This window comes from Schistocerca cancellata, chromosome 5, assembly GCF_023864275.1.
Source record: "Schistocerca cancellata isolate TAMUIC-IGC-003103 chromosome 5, iqSchCanc2.1, whole genome shotgun sequence".
NCBI lineage: Eukaryota > Metazoa > Arthropoda > Insecta > Orthoptera > Acrididae > Schistocerca > Schistocerca cancellata.
Window position 1 is genome coordinate 118,695,746 of NC_064630.1, and position 15,053 is coordinate 118,710,798.

The following is a 15,053-nucleotide window of genomic DNA, read 5'->3' on the forward strand; positions in this document are numbered from 1 at the left end:
AGTTATTGTTAAATCCTACAGTTTAACTTATCCTAGTATATCGTACCCTTTTTTTTTTACCTTATACAATACCCTTACATAATTCCTGTTACGTTGAGATGTCTCGCTGCTCGCCGCTATTGCCGACAGTGATGTGCGCGCCGTACGACATGACCTCCGAGTTTTCATTACGCCTCACTGAAACTCCAGAGACTGGGTTAGCCATGGCTATACACGACAATAAATTTACAGTTGCAACTTCTTTTTCTATGTTATGCAGTATTCGCGATCAAAGCACACCTTTCCAGAGGCAATGTAATATGACCAAGCCAGGACTGGTTCCTGTTGAGGATTCCGTCGCCCACCACACACCAGCTACACAGTATGTCACGAATTTCCAAGTATAATTCCTTGGTTATTCATCTGTGACAGTCACAAGCAGCACGCTAAATCCCCAACCAGCACATTGGCATGGTAGGCTTTATGCCCGCATTTCTACCGTCTAGGCCCTAGGGCACCATTGGAATCAAACGCTCACAGGTTCACCCCGACTTGCAAGACAACGATGCTGGCGCATCACTGTAAAAACTATACTGCCCATATTCATCCTCGAAATCACGCAATATACCACAATCTTGCAGTGCACTGACGCGTGCTTGCAAGCATTGGTATGAACGTCACGAACTGGTTGTGGCCGCTATGGAGCGTATCACGACTTCTCAGAACGCTTCTAAGAGCACGTTCTTGTATGCGCCTGTTTGTGCGACATCTCCTCACTCATCATTATCCCTCAACATGGACACCAGACAGGAAAGGACTAAAACATTGCTCATGGAAAGCTAGTGTCTCCTACTCCATCGACATTGGAAGTCGTGAACAGAAACAAAAAAAAAAAAAGGATAGCAGCAGTAAATTCTTATGCGAGACAACGCAGCGTGTTAATACTTTAGCAATCTTAATCTATTAATGCAACGATTATCGTTCCCCGAAGAAAGGTTCATATATTTGCCTATTCTACTATGTACACCACTTACACTACTACTATAGTAAAGTTCATGTATTTACCCATTTTACTATGTACACCACTTACACTACTACTATTCCACGAACTCCTTTATGTGAGAGATGTGGTGGAGTCCTATGGACTTCTTTCCTTTCAGCGTCTCCAATTCATAAGCATTGTGGTGAGCTGCTCTCCTTATACGGTACGGGACTTGTAAACAGAATAGAATTTTTGGCATTTCATTTTTTGTTTGTTCGAAAGTCGGAAAGACTTCACGAGCACCTTTTGTCCAATTTGGAAGTGTCGTAGACGAGCTCCCCTGTCGGCACGTCTCCTCCTGACCTCTGCTGCAGCCCGTATCCTCTTGAGAGCCAAATCCACTATGGCTTGGTGCTGCGTTCGCGCCCTTGGTGGGAAGTTTACGACCTCGGTTATCAAGTCCTTAGGAATCCGGTTTTTCAGTACTGTAATGGGTGCCAATTTTGTTATCCTCATTGATCACCTCCTGGAAGTCTTTAAGGAAAACGTCCCATGTCGTGTGCTGTTTGTTACAGTACAACCGGCACAAGTTTCCGAGTTCCTTAATAACCCGTTCTGCACCATTCGAGCTCGGATGGTGTGAAGATATAAAAATGGGATCAATTTTACATCCACGCAACGTCTCCTTCCCTTCCATGTTTTTGACTTAAACTGTGGCCCGTTATCAGAAATAATCTTACTCACATGACCAACCTGTGGTAGGAAATCCCGGATTAGGGCTCGTGATACAGTTCGTCCTGTCGCCCTCTTCAGTGGCGTAAAGGTAACGTATTTGGACGTTAGTTCAACAAACACTAATACGTAAGTATATCCTCTTCTTGTTCTTGGCAAAGGTCCCATCAAATCTGTTGCTGCTAATTGTCTTAATTTGGTCGGTACGATTGGGTATAATGGTGCCTGCATGCTCACAGTGGTGTGCTTAGCCTTTTGGCAGTCTTTACACACCGACAGTACCCTCCGAATTCGACGCTCCATGTTTCGAAAGTAACACATGGTCCTTAGCTTGAGATTGCACTTGCGTGGTCCGAAGTGTCCATAGTTGCATAGTTGAGGTGAGTATGCCATATAACCATATTTATTAGGTGTTCAGGGATGCATACCCCCCATTCAGTGTCATTGGCATAATTTCGGTGGAAAATTATGCCTTTCCGCAAGAGGTAGAACTGCCTGATGGTGGCGTGTCTTCTGTCTATCCATTTCTGTTTCAATAACACTAGGGCAGGGTCCTTGTCTTGCTCCTTCTTGATGTCCTGCATACTACAGGTAATAAAATTTTCAAAGGCTACTCTCTGCATATAAAAAAGGCAGTAGTGATTTTCCTCCAGATCTTCTTCCATGTTGTGCTCTAATCCGATCGGTGACCGTGATAAGGCGTCTGCAATAATGTTCTGACTGCCGGGGATATATTCTATCGAAAAGTTGTACTGCTGCAGATATGATGCCCACCTAATGAGCCGCCTGTGATTAAGCTTTGCAGTCATCAGGAACTCGAGTGCCTTGTGGTCTGTGTAGACCCTCGTCTTGCGACCAAACAGAAGGTATCTGAATTTTTCAAACGCCCATACAAAAGCCAGCGCCTCTAACTCGGTTACTGAGTAATTCCTCTCACTCTTGGCTAGTACTCTGCTACCAAACGCAATTGTCTTCCATGTACATAGTCTTGGAACACCATGACACCCAGACCTGAGTATGAACTGTCCGTTACTATGCAAAGCTCTTCTGCTAAATTAGGGTGTGATAGGATGGGTGCTCGTAATAATGCGAATTTTAATGCTTTCCATTCGGATTCGGCCGCCTCATCCCATTCCCAAGGAATCTTCTTTCCTGTAAGTTGATGCAACCTAGGACTGCTCTGAGTTTTGACATGTATAAAGCGGTGGTAAAAATTTATGATCCCCAAGAACCCCCTTAACTGCTTCTTTGTCGTAGGAATGGGAAACTTTTCAATCGCTTCGATCTTTTCGGGATATGGCGCAATGCCCTCACCCGTGATGATATGTCCCAGAAACTTGACAGAGGACGTCCCAAAATTCGATTTTTCGATATTGATAGTCACTCCGTATTCCTTGAATGTCGCAAGGAGTTCACCGAGGACCGCATTGTGCTCTCCCCAAGATTTCTCCGCGATCAGCAAATCGTCCACATAGCTGGTGACATGACGTTTCAAATTATCGCTTAGTATGCCGTCCAGCCCCCGAATGAATGCGACAGACGAAATGTTCAAACCAAATGGGAGACGACGAAACCGGTAACATCTTCCAAATGCTAAAAAGGCTGTGTACTGTCTGCAATTGGGATGGAGCTCGATCTGCCAGAAACTTGATTTTAGATCAACTGATGAGAAGATTGATATTCCATGGAAGTTTTGTAAGAGTTCCTCTAATCGTCTGTTTCGGGTTCTATTATGGTATTAATTTGTCGCGAGTCCAAGACTAAACGAATACTACCATCTGCCTTCTCGACTACTCTTAACGGGTTATTATAGGCTGAAGCCGTAGGTTCTATTATTCCTTCACTCAGCATTCGCGTAATTTCAGCTGCTACTTTCTGTCGATATGCCAAGGGGATTGGATAGGGTGGCACACGAAACTGGTTGTGCGGACGTACACGAAATTCGTATTGGAAATTCTTTATTGATCCTGTCTTGGGAAGGAAGACCTCCGCATGTTCTACTAGTAATTTATGAAGTTCTTTGCGGTGGTCGCACCTTATATTCTTTATTGCTTCCACTTTTTCTCCTATTTTCTCCTTTATTTCTCCCATTATTCCGACTTCATTCTCATCCGTGTCCTCTCCCCTACCCGCAACGTCGACCTGTTCTTCCTTTCTGTCTTTCAGACACGCATAGTTTATCCGTACACAGTTAGACGGTAGTTGAGCTGGGATCAGCTGGTCGTCGAACTTAATGTGGACGGGATTCCCTTTCCTCAAAACCACTTCACCTCGTCCTAGATCAACCGTCGCTTCATGTTCATTTAGGAAGTCCGTTCCTATTATCATGTCGATCGCCAGATTAGGCACGATCCAGAAGTTAGACTCTATTTTGTGTCCTTGGCAGGAGAATTACAGTCTTGTTTGTTGGGTGACCTCCGTACATTTACCCGCTAATGCCCCTTTTATTTTGGTTTTCTTAACCGATAGGACAGGCCAGTCCATCTCCTGAGAGCACCTCTTGTATGCTGCCTCCGATATTGCTGTTATGTAGCTTCCACTATCTATTATCGCATTCATACTCTTTTCAGCTATTGCTACTGTGATAAGAGGCTGCCGATCTTGTCGAGGAGTTGCTTTATGTTCCTCGAGCAGGATTTCTGATAAATCTTCGTAATGTATCATCCGTAGTTGGCCAGGTCCGAGATTACGTGCGAAATTCCGGCGGCCTGTGTTCGCACTAGTCTGGCGACAATCCCTTGTTAAGCTCCCCCTCCTCTGACGTGCATTAGGATTTGCGGGTCTAGTTTCAATCTCCTGGTTCCACTGTTGTCCTTGGTTTCGCTCTCTCCAATTACGGTCGCTTTGCCGTTCGTTATTCCTCCTATCCCAGATTCCTTGTCTAGATTGACCCTGCTCCCTCACGTTCTGGTTTCCGTGTCTTTGGTTTCCATAGCCTTGAATAGCGTAACCTTGACTTCCGTAACCCTGGTTTCCTAACTGACCAGTGCGATTATGCGATCTGTTGTCGTCTTCCCTTCCTGGCCCGTGGTCTTTGTTACTTTGCCCCTTCTTCCTGTCCTTTGCGTCTTGTTTATCAAAGACTACTTCGAGTTCGCGCAATAGACTCTTGAATGCATCTATGTCAGATCCACACTTCCCGACAAGTGTCTGTTGATACCTAACTGGCAATTTGGAAAAGCAAAATTTAATGATTTCTCCGTTGCTATATGGACTATCTAAAAACAGATTCTTCTTGAGTAAATCATCAAAAAATTTGGTTGCGCTCCTATGCCCGGACACTTCCAGTTCAGGACAAAATATTATTTCCTCTTTAATCCTATCTTGCGTTTCCTTTGACCAGTAGGTCCGCAGGAATGCACCAACAAATTCCTGATAAGTCCCACACGTCGCTGCCACGTCCCGCATCTTTTCCGCGGCTTGGCCTTCGATGTGTCCACACATGAATTCTAATTTTGCTTGAGTTGGCCATGACGACGGTAATGAATTTGTAAACTGCATCACCCAGCTTTTCGGATGCATCGACCCTCCATTATCTTTGAACTTCTGGAATTTTAGTATCGACAGGAAGTGATTGTGATCAAAATCCTGTCCGATCCTCGCACTTCTGTTGTCACTCGTTTCCGATACTTGCACGTCTGCTGATCTATCTTGCTGATAACTGTGATTTGCTACCTCTGTATCACAGTGGACGTGGCATTCAGCATTCACTCTTCTAAGTGGGCTGCAATTATTGGAGCTATTACTCTTTGTTTCTGCGTGTGCATTGTTAGTTCCGCACTCTGTCACTGGGCTAGAGCACGGCGGGCTTTTCCACGGAGACACAATTCCGTGAACTCCATCATTGGTATCCGAACGCGCAGTGCTCGTGTGCCCGTTTCGCTCTAGTTTTGCTATCCGACTCTCTACTTCTTTCATTCGTTTCGTGATGTTCGTAACCACAATATTACCTTGAGCCTTTAAGACCGCTAAGGATTTTGAGTATGCTTGTGTCGCACGTCGCAAGCGCCCTGCGAGTTGAGAAGTTACTTTTGCGATTTTCATTGCCCCTGTTGCTGCCGTTATGGCTAGGCCTGCTACATTTTGTGCTACCATTGACATTTGCTTTGCTTCTCCACATTCTTTCTTTATTGTTAGTAATTCCCCACAAATTTCCCCTATACGCGAAATTATTGCCTCAGTGTCCTTCTTACGCTGTTCGTCAGCTTCTTCCTTCTCCCTCTTACGTTGTTTCTCATCTTCTTCCTTCTCCTTCTTACGTTGTTTCTCCTCTACTTCCTTCTCCTTCTTACGTTGTCTCTCCTCTTCTTCCTTCTCCTTCTTCCGTTGTTCGTCAGCTTCTTCTTTCATTGATCGTAGGAAGCTCAGTATTGGGTTAATGTCATCATTTTGATCCTCGTCACACATGGGTGATGTAACTCTGGACACCTGGGCGCTACAGCCCTGTCTGCTCTCGTTCGTTTGATTATAAACTTCTGCTACCGTCTCGACCTGTGTGCCTGTCTCTGTTTCATCCTCTACCTCACTATCATAATCACGGCCGCAACGCTGCTCTAAGATCGCGTCCAAATCACCTTCCTCATCAATGACCCTGGCGTCCTGTCCTGCTAAAAATGTGCCCATCTCATCTCCGAACCTCTTCCCGTCGGTAAACTGCCCCTTATCCACTATGCTATCCTCTTTTCTTTTAGCGTCGCTCGATAATAGTCGTGCCTTACTTCTCATTATCATTCATGAAAAACAAATTTATCTAAAATGCACAATAAAATTAATCTACTCCATATATTTTTACACATAGACATAAAGTTTCAACAACGCCGCTCCAACGCTGTAATTATACGCACGATTTGTTGTGGTACAGAAACCGCACACAAACCCAACAAAGTGTGATGTGATACGGACACACCATCAAAGGAACACAAAAACAATGAACAAAAAAAATATATACACTGAAAACAAAAACTGTAATCATGCGCCGCTACTTAAAACTAAATGCGGAACTACCAGAAAAAAAACTTGGGTATTAATCAACAAAGAAATTAAAGAAAAAAAATTTTAATGTTCGTACTAAGAATACTGTTTGTTAATCAGTGATTCTCAGGAAAGATCCGAGGCTAAGGGTCGCCATTTTATGCGAGGTGCCGGGGCTAGCAGTGTATTTAACATTAAATTCTTCTAGAATCTACATATGTAAATGATGCTCTAAGCCCCCCCTATTCTAACTCCGACTTTTGCTGTTGCACAAGGATAAAAAAAAATACGCGAACTGACTCTAATCAACCCTGCCAGTGGAGTAGAAGAGAGTTTGGCACCTGCAATAATTTAATTTGATAGTTAAGTTAAATAAACGAAGGTTTCATTAACATAGTGAGGAATGATAGGGTTGCTCTACCGATTAACAGAATGAAAGTTCTGTCCAAAATAACAATATGATTTATTAAGACTAAGCACAAAATAATAAACAAAAACACATGAAACATTTACAATACATCAAATTGGCTCAAATTGGATACTCAAACAAACGCTGTGAATGTGAAGTTGTCCCTAAACTAGATTGTGAGGATTATGACGAAGTGGTATGTGCAGCCAATTCCTTGCAACTCAAATCTTAGAGAAAACACATAGCCAACCCAACATTAATTGCTGCTACCCAAGACAGAACAAAGTTAGAAAAAGACGAACAGGCACGCTCTGATGAGCTCTGATTATCACCTAGGAAAATCCCTGTCTGCCGGTGCTGTGGACATACCTTACCAAACTGTCTTCTTAACTGCCAGAACACGATCTGGCGCACCAGAGCCGATGGCTGGTTGCTTCGACGTCCTCGACCGAAAGGCGAGAGCCGACTACCTAGAGCACCCGTACAGCCCGAACACACAACATTCCCGCCCCCACGACAGTGGCCGTGGTTAAACGTTCCAATCAGCAACTCGAAAACCGGCGGAAAATTCCACTCTATTGCCGGAGCACTACCATTCCACCAATGGAGATTCTTGGCGCCAATTTCTGCGCTGATTTTGCTACGTCACGGAGCTATGCCCTGAGCAAGCCAATCACAGTTAATATTTTGCAGAAAGCGCAGGAATTTTCCCGCCACAACTGCCTGGGTACACAAGTCATTCCCACGCCTCGCTGGTAGCCCGCCAGAAAGTGTTTTCGCTAAGTTTCTGCGAAGTAACGGAACCTCTAGCCCAGCCGCTACTTCAGACCCCTCCGGGCATGTCTTTTGACAATGTCGGCGTCTGCAAAGCATTCACTCGACTTCCTCACACCCGTCGGCTTAACGCTTTCCAGAGATCAGCAGAGCCCGCATGTCACCGGACCACCCGGGTGACGAGAGACGCTGCGTGGGAAGTCCGCGTGTGAAGGAATAGCGACTTTTCACTGCATGCAATTAGAGAGGAAAATCGTAAGATAGAAATATGAGAGGGGGCTCATGCCACCTCTCAATCTACAGCAATGTTATCCTCTTCAAAATATTCCCCATTACATACCCTATACTTGTGCCAGTGCTTTTTCCAATTCCCGAAATTCTTTAGGAACTGTTTCTTCAGGGTAGTTTATAGGTCTCTTAACTGTGCATTTTTAATGTCATCCATGCTTGTAAAACCGCTGTCCTTTAAGGCCTGCTTTGAAATGTTTATACCACTTGTATGCCCTTGGTTCACTTATAACAGAATCACCAAAAGCAATATTTAACATTTCTAAAAAATTTCATAAACTTCATTCCATTTCTATAATAAAATTTAATACAGATTCTCTAATCTATCTTTACACAAAACAAATAATCGTTGCTGCTACCAAAACACATGTAACCTTTTTGACAGCTGACAACAGAGTAAACATCCAATATGCATAACTTTGTACACATACTTTTGAGACATGTTTACGAAGACAGTGACAAAAAAGTAGTGCAAATCGGACTAATACAACATGCAAAATTATAAATTTATGCTTACTTTTTAAACATTAATCGTGTTGTAAAAATTTTTAAGTTTCAACGCAGTCCTTCAAAGAAAACTTCTACCTTTTAGTAGAAACACAAAATAAGAACAAGCCTCAAATTCTACAGATTGATTGCATTATATGGCGTTCGTTTTACGAGTAGCAATAGAGGAACATACAATACATTCACATGAACATTCTTATCTTAATATTATTTCCTCTATAATGTGTTTCGGAAGAAGCTATCGTTTTTTGTATTCCTTGTGATCTTAATACATTTGTCTAAAAATGAACGCAGCCGTGACGTATCTGTACACGGCATCGCCACAGAATTAAAGCGGGCGCCGCGGCAGGGGCGGTACTACATTGTGGAACAGCCTGTGAAAGCGCCATGTGACGTAGCTGGGTTGGCAGAGTCGGGACTCGCTCGCTCGCTCTTTAGTTTACCGACAGACTATACATGACCGTGCTGCAGCCCTCTTCGCCGTTAACGTCCGGACGCATCTCAATTGTGTCTTCCCTGGTCGATGGATCGGACGACGGGGTCCAGTTGGGCTCGTTCGCCGGATCTCAACCCGTGCGGTTTCTGGTTATGGCGCAATCTCAAAAGTATCGTGTATGCAGGGCCCATTCCAGGTGTGGAGACACTGGAGCGGAGTATTCATGCTGCCTTGGACACTGTCCGGATGCAGCCTGGCCTATGTGAAAGTAGAGACACAATATGCAACGGGGCGTACAAGCATGCCAACACATTGAAACCATTTTCAGCACATACTGTAACTGTGGATGCATAGTACAGCATTTCCGGACATAAGTTCATTGGACTTTTTTTGTTCCATATCCTCTCATCGATGAATCCTTAGAGTTTGTACACGGTGGAAAAAATGACCATGTAGAAAGGTCGCAGTCAGAAAAAACAGTTGGCAAGCTGTTGCCTGCCACGTCAATGTTATAATATTCACACTACAGAAATGTCTACTCAACTTGCGGTGAATTTCTTCTTCTGCAGTCCACTCCACACTCCTCGCCTGTTAGACAACGCGTAAAGTTCGTCGGCTACAGAAAACTGTAGCTGAAACTAGTCGCACTACAACCCTCTACAGGTTCCATCAAATGTTTCATAATGTCAGATTAGCCGCGCTCTTAAAGGATAGCTAGTTTGTGAGTGAAAACTTCAACATATTGTGACAAACCAAGTTGATACTCAGCGCGGTGGATGGCAGAACCTAATAGCCTTCATGAATAATTTTTAAATGAACAAATTTTGAAACTCCACAAATATCGAAATAACTTCCTCTTTAAATAATCGTTAGATGTTTCTTGTTTTGCCACTACTATAAACTGGCTAGTTGCACTTTATAAATTTCCCCTGAGAGAATGATACAATCTCTCTACACATTCACAGTTGTTACGTTATCGTGCACACCGTTAACAGACATGATCATATTCGTTGATTATATTACTTCGCGTTCACACCTTCACTCACACTAATAATGAAACGTATCAGCTCTTCAATAACCAATAGAAAAGGCAATAGTCACAGAAGATAAAGTATTGTTTCCAAAATATACTGTTTTGACTACTTAGAATTTTATAGTCTGTACTGTACGAAACAAACATGCCAAATTTAAACAGACATAAAATCCCAATATTGGCGATCTTTTGCAGAAGCTTTAATTTAGCGCGGACTTCAATGTGAAATGCTTATAACAGTTTCCACAACGAAACTTTGTCTCGAAACGTGGCAGAAAATCTAAAGAGATTCTGGTTCTATGTGAAGTATATTAGCGGCAAGAAACAATCAATGCCTTCTCTGAGCGATAGCAATGGAGATGCTATCGAAGACAGTGCTGCCAAAGCAGAGTTGTTAAACACGGCCTTCCGAAATATCTTCACAAAAGTAGACGAAATAAATATTCCAGAATTCGAATCTAGAACAGCTACCAACATGAGTAACGTAAGGTAAATATGCTCGGAGTAGTGAAGCAACTTAAATCACTTAATAAAAGCAAGTGTTCTGGTCCAGACGGTATACGAATTAGGTTCCTTTCGGAGTATGCTGATGCATTAGCTCCATACTTAACAATCATATACACCCGTTCGCTCGACGAAAGATCCGTACTCAAAGATTGGCAAGTTGTACAGTTCGCACCAATATTCAAGAAAGGTAGTAGGAGTAATCCACTAAATTACAGGCCCATATCGTTAACGTCGATATGCAGCAGGATTTTGGAACATATATTGTGTTCGAACATTATGAATTACCACACATAGAAAATGTTGTGGGGAAGGCTAACCAAAGACTGAGTTTTATTGGCAGGACGTCCGCCCCAGTAGCTGAGTGGTCAGCGTGGCGGATTGCCGTCCTCCGGGCCCGGGTTCGATTCCCGGCTGGGTCGGAGATTTTCTCCGCTCAGGGACTGGGTGTTGTGTTGTGTTCATCATCATTTCATCCCCATCCGGCGTGCAGGTCGCCCAATGTGGCGCCGAATGTAATAAGACCTGCGCCAAGGCGGCCGGACCTGCCCCGCGAGGGGCCTCCCGGCCAATGACGCCAAACGCTCATCATCGTCATCATCATTGGCAGGACACTTCGAAAATGTAACGGACCTACTAAGGAGACTGCCTACACTACGCTTGTCCGTCCTCTTTCAGAATACTGCTGCGCTGTGTTGGTTCCTTACCAGATAGGGCTGACGAAGTACATCGAAAAATTTCAAAGAAAGACTGTAAGTTCTGTATTATCGCGAAATATGGGAGAGAGTGACACAGAAACGATACAGGATTTGGGCTGGACATCATTAAAAGAAAGGCGTTTTTCGTTGCGACAGAATCTTCTCACGAAATTCCAATCACCAACTTTCTCCTCCGAATGCGAAAATATTTTGTTGACACCGACCTACATAGGGAAGAACGATCACCACGCTAAAATAAGGCAAATCAGAGTTCGTACGAAAAGTACGGAAAGATATAGGTGTTCATTCTCTCCGCGCGCTATACGAGATTGGAATAATAGAGAATTGAGAAGGTGGTTCGATGAACCCTTCGGCAGGCACTAAAATGTGATTTGCAGAGTATCCATGTAGATGTAGATGTATAATGACTCTGTTGCACATTAAATCGTAGCACACATTCATTTTAGGGGAATTCCTAACGTGATCTAAGGCAACGTACAGACTTTCCGAGCCCCATATCCTCACATTGTGCTTGTTTACTTTGCCTGATCCGTAGAAAATAGCCTCATCTGAAAAACAAATTCGTTGAAGATACCCATTGTGGGTAACGTCAGTCGCAAAATCTGCTCGACAAGCTCCATCATCTGGTTGTAAAGAGTGTCTTACCTGAACCGTATAAGCATGCAGGTGCCATATGTTGTGTAGAATTCTTCGTTTTGTGCCTTAGGAATCCGTAATTCACCAGATTCGCGTTGAGTAGATGTGGAAGGGCTTCGTAAGAACCCTTGTTTGCACAGCTCCGGCACTTTGTTCACTCACCGAAGGCTGTCCTGTTCGTGCAAGATTCAACACACTGCCGGTCTGTTTAAAATTCGTGTACCACGCAACAGTACTCCTATCAGGTGCTGCTCGACCGTATTGTCTTAGAAAATTTCGTTGCAGTAATACCACAGAACACAAATTGCCTTCTTCTCGCGAGTCGCCATTTTAAAATAGTGACTGCAGTGCTCTCCACTCACAAGGGAACCTCCCCATCGCACCCCCCTCAGATTTAGTTATAAGTTGGCACAGTGGATAGGGCTTCAAAAACTGAACACAGATCAATCGAGAAAACAGGAAAAAGTTGTGTGGAACTACGGAAAAATAAGCAAAATATACTACCTGAGTAGTCCATGCGTAAGATAGGTAACATCAAGGATAGTGTGAGTTCAGCGTTGCCGTGGTCCCATGGCTTGGGTGACCGCCTGGGAATACCGGGTGCTGTTGGCTCCCCTTCATTTATGCCGGCACGGTAGCTCAGCGTGTTCGGTCAGAAGGTTAGCTCCCCTCTGTAATAAAAAAAACTGAGTTAATGGAGCAACAACGAACTCAAACGGGTGTCCGCCCAGAGCAGATACAACGAACGGAAACGAACAAAATGAGATTTAAAAATTTAAAAAAAAATGGTTAGCGAGAGCATCTGCGGAACGAGAGGTCCTTGGTTCAAGTCTTCCCTCGAGTGAAAAATTTTTTTTCTTTATTTTCGCGAAGTTATGATCTGTCCGTTCGTTCATTGACGTCTCTGTTCACTGTAATATGTTTAGTGTCTGTGTTTTGCGACCGCACCGCAAAACCGTGCGATTAGTAGACGAAAGGACGTGCCTCTCCAATGGGAACCGAAAACATTTGATCACAAGGTCATAGGTCAACCGATTCCTCCACAGGAAAACACGTCTGATATATTCTATACGACACTGGTGACGGCATGTGCGTCACATGACAGGAATATGTTGTCGACCCACCTAACTTGTACACTTGGCGAATGGGTAAAAAGATTCTTCTACCTTGCCCTATTTAGGTTTTCTTGTGGATGTGATAATCACTCCCAAAAAAGTGATGAAAACATAATAATTTGTGACATAAACTGAAAATAAAAAATTAAATTTTTCTCTCGAGGGAAGCCTTGAACCAAGGACCTCTCGCTCCCCAGCTGCTCACGCTAACCACGGTGTTGCCTATCTTCCACATGGACTACTCAGTTTGTATATTTCGCTTATTTTTTCATAGTTCCACACAACTTCTTCCTGTTTTCTCGATTGATCTGTGTTCAGTTTTTCAAGGCCTATGCACTGTGACAACTTATAACTAAATCTGAGGGGGGTGCGATGGGGAGGTTCCCTTGTCAGCTTCTATCTGGAACTAAGTTATGAAAACCAACTTGAGGATTAATTCTTTCATTTGCCACAGACTACAAAAAATGTTCAAATGTGTGTGAAATCTTATGGGACTTAACTGCTAAGTTCATCAGTCCCTAAGCTTACACACAACTTAACCTAAATTATCCTAAGGACAAACACACACACCCAGGCCCGGGGGAGGACTCGAACCTCCGCCGGGACCAGCCGCACAGTCCATGACTGCAGCGCTCTTAGACCGCTCGGCTATCCCGCGCGGCCACACACACTAAAAATTTGTAAGTTCTTTAGTTTTTGTAAAAAAAAAAATTTGGTCTACCATGTATAATTATTAGGATTTGGAGCTGTACTGACTTTTCATCTGCAACAAATGGTAATGATACTTCGTCATCGTGTGACACATCGTAGGTTAGTTCGACGGAAGTGTGTAACAACGTATATTCCTCATTTTCGTGCAATGACAAAATGGGTCGCATCTTTTACTAATAACTTTAATCTTATATTACAATATGTAAATAAAGGAAATTCGCTAATTATGCACAGAACTTCCTGCCGTTGTCTCATTCTAAATAGAGCGACGAGGCGGATTTTTTTAGAAATGTGTATGCGAATAAACCGAATGAAAAAAATCGAAACACCTAGGAGTTGTGCGATATGAATGAAAGTTGGTAGGCGTGTTTCTACGTTTGAAATATGATGTCTGTTTTGATTTCATCTCAGTCGCATATGACCGGCGCTAGTGGCACCACTATAAGTATGCAAATAAGGTTTGCTTTAAATACACGCTGTATCCGTCCTGAGCGTTAGTAACCTTTGAGACTGGACGTAGTGAGTTGATGTTAGCCAAGAATGCCTTTAAGGCGACAAAGACGCCATTATCAACACCTCACTGAGTTTAAACGAGGTCGTGCAGCAGGACTGCGTGAAAGGTTACAAGCCGTTTGGCTTGTCTCCTTCCATTTATATGCTAAATTCATCTGGTCGCTGGTTTCAGACGCCGAGAACTTTGAGTTCCGACGGTGGATGGGACTTCTCGGTGCCCTGACGAGCTAGATTCTGGTTCTTCACATGCGACCGCACACGGTCGGCTTACCGCCATGGCAGACTGGTGAGAATACGCATCAGCAACGGTGACAGGCGGGGCGTCGATGTTTGCAAAGGGGACGTACCGTTGCTACGGCACTGTTAACCTCGGTTCCAGTGATACTATTGTTTCCATTTATTACTCAGTCAACCACAGGAGTAATTAAAAGATTTGGTGGGTTGCATTCGTACTATCGACTGAATGTGCAACTGGGATACGGTAGAACTCTCTCAATTGCTTCATACCTTTATTGCAATCACTTTTTCTAACACTCACCTCACTGAGACTTTTTCTGTGACATTGCTTCTAATATAATAACCATCGATTTAATTTGATTTGTATTTCATCTGAAGTAACTTTGAAACTTCTTTATCAAATATTTTACTTAAACTGCTGAGTGAAATTGAGTGCAAGTGAACCTACTTTCTCTTTACTTATTCTTATCATGTCAACACTGACCCACATTATTCTAGCGCAACGTA